Below are 2,712 nucleotides of genomic sequence, written 5' to 3' on the forward strand. Positions count from 1 at the left end.
ACCAAAGCATAGAAGATATGCTTGTGCTGCATTGCAAGCTGTCTACTCCAAAAAAAAAATAGGCAGCAACTGTTCAAACTGCACTTGTGAAATTTATAAAGAAATAAAACTCTAATTCTTAATGTCGCTAGAGTTTAAACTACAGTATACTAAACAAACGTGAGTTTACTATTTTATAATATCCTATACACTGTAACCAAAAGAAGGTTTTTGGGTTTTTTTTTAAGACACATTTATTCACCATCATGATCAGACTATACTGAGCAATCAACAGCATGGGAGAGAGGGAGGGAGAGAGGAAGGGAGGGAAGAAAAGAGAAGAGAAGAGAAAAGAAAAGACAAGACTAAACAACATTAAAAACCCTTTGTTGGAATGCTTTATACTTTCCACAGAACAGAAAGTAAAATAACCTGTTATACAACTAGTCACAAATACAGTCCTGGTGGTTTTTACCCATTCACATGAGTATTGTCTGAAACATATCTTCTTTGTAGCAACAAGGCCCTGCCACCACTGTGCTTGGCTGAATTCACAAACCTCTTGTGACCTGTACCTATCCTGTCACTTCTCTGGTTCTCCTCTCCTGAGCTTTCCTTCCAGCAGTAATTAAAACCTTCTGCCATGGCCACAGCTACTGCTGCAAACACCACAGCCACCATGACTTTGTGGTCTGGAAAAGTATTGGCCTCCACCACCATAGGGGCCACAGCTTCTGCCTCCAAAGTTTTCTCCTTTCATGGGTCCAAAATTTGAAGATTGATTGTTGTAATCACAAACATCATTGTAACTTCTTCCACCTTCAAAATTGCTTCCATCATTTCCAAATCCATTATAGCCATCCCCACTGCCACCATATCCACCACCACCACAACTACAACCCAAGCCACCTCGGCCAGTGATGTTTCCTCCATGACCACTTCCAAAGTTTCCAGAACCACTCTGACTTCTTTGGCTGGATGAAGCACTAGCCTTCTCTTGCTGAAATAGGGCCTTCCTTACTTCTCAGTTGTGGCCACTTCCAGCATGTTATTTCTGAGGGACAGTGTTGTCTACACATCCATGGTCCTCAAAGATTGCAAAAGCGAACCCTCTCTTTTTGCCACTGCCTTGGTCAGTCATGATTTCAATCACTTCACCTTTCCCACACTGTTCAAAATCATCTCTAAGGTGATGTCCTCCAGTGACATCTTTAGTACCACCTCCAAAAATCTTTCTCACAGTGTGAGGTGGACACCCAGTCCTTGAGAATCTTCTCTTGAGACAGCCCTCTTTGGCTCCTCAACTCTTCCACCCACCTTGTGTGGCCTTGCACTCATGGTTGCATCCACCTCCCCCACAGTGGCATAGATGACAAACCCAAAGCCTCTGGAGCGCTGGGGGTTTGGATCTCTTATCACCACACAGTCTGCACAAGGTCTCCATTGCTCAAAATGGCTCCTCAGACTCTCATCTGCTGTTTCAAAGCTCAAACCTCCAATAAATAGCTTCCGGAGCTCTTTCCGCCCTTGGGGAACTCTTCCTTAGACATGATGACTGCTGGAGAGGGGACTTCAACGTTGTTACTCCGCAGCATCCGTAGGCATAAAGGAGTAATCTAATGAAAGTATCTCCACAAGAAGAGTTTCTAACCATTTAGCAAACACTTCCAAATGTCACAGAATGACTGTAATTTTTCTCACTTAGTAGGACTCATTTGAAGTTTCAGTTTGAATGGTCATTTTTACCATCCCATACTATTGGCCTGGATAGTAAGAATGTATTATTCAATGATATTATCAACAGCAAACATTTATCAAGAGCATCGCACTTCCTAACTAACCTACAAAAATCCACTAGGCCTGTTACTGGAGACTCCAGATAGAAATACTCTGGCCTGCTGCACTTCAGCTCTTCTATTATTTGCTTCCCATATTCAATGTGCCATCTACACCTATGAATCTTTTCTGTTAATACTCCCAAGTTCTGCCCACATAGAAGTGTCTTCATCTTGAAGGTGGAAAAACAAAATCATGTTATCCAACCTTTGCGAAAAAGGGCTGGGGAATGCCTGACTGGCATGCCCCGCATGGCACAGTCAGTCAATCAAAAGCAACGGGGCCATTAAAACACAGTTCTGCTTCCAGGATGCACAATGATTCCTACTTCTCTAGAGGTAGGAAAACAAACCTAAGTTAATTAGGTTTTCTACCCATATGATTTACAAAACTACTAGCAAAGAAAAAATATTCCATATTTTCTGAGCCTCTCATTACTTTGGTATTTTAAATCATCTGCATTCAGAGTTCTCTTGGAACACCAGTAGAACTTAATAAAAAATATACAAACACTTCACACTATAATGTACCCTGGGTGGGATCCTGGGACAGAAAATGGACATTTAGCAAAAATGAAGAAAATGTGAGTTTACTATAGACTTCAGTTAATAAAACATCACTATTGGTTCATTAATTGTGACAAATGTCCCACACTAATCTAAAATAACATTACATTAGTAATGAGGTAGAAGGGAATTCACAACGTTCCTGTAAATCTAAAGCCATGGTAGCATAAAGATTTCTTTTAAAAGCTACTGGCAACCTAGGTGCCCATCAGTAAACGAATGGATCAAAAAATTGTGGTACATATACACAATGGAATTCTATGCAGCAGAGAGAGAGAAGGAGCTACTACCCTTTGCAACAACATGGATGGAACTGGAAAGCATTATGCTG

General features: G+C 41.1%; 1 pseudogene; it reads right to left on the minus strand.

The window, feature by feature from the left end:
- Nucleotides 1-479: 479 nt before the first annotated feature.
- Nucleotides 480-1,520, minus strand: LOC128628404 (heterogeneous nuclear ribonucleoprotein A1-like 2; annotated as a pseudogene).
- Between the last annotated feature and the right edge of the window lie 1,192 nt (nt 1,521-2,712).

This window comes from Artibeus jamaicensis, unplaced genomic scaffold (assembly GCF_021234435.1).
Source record: "Artibeus jamaicensis isolate MK-2021 breed Jamaican fruit bat unplaced genomic scaffold, CSHL_Jam_final contig_1935, whole genome shotgun sequence".
Taxonomy (NCBI): Eukaryota; Metazoa; Chordata; class Mammalia; order Chiroptera; family Phyllostomidae; genus Artibeus; species Artibeus jamaicensis.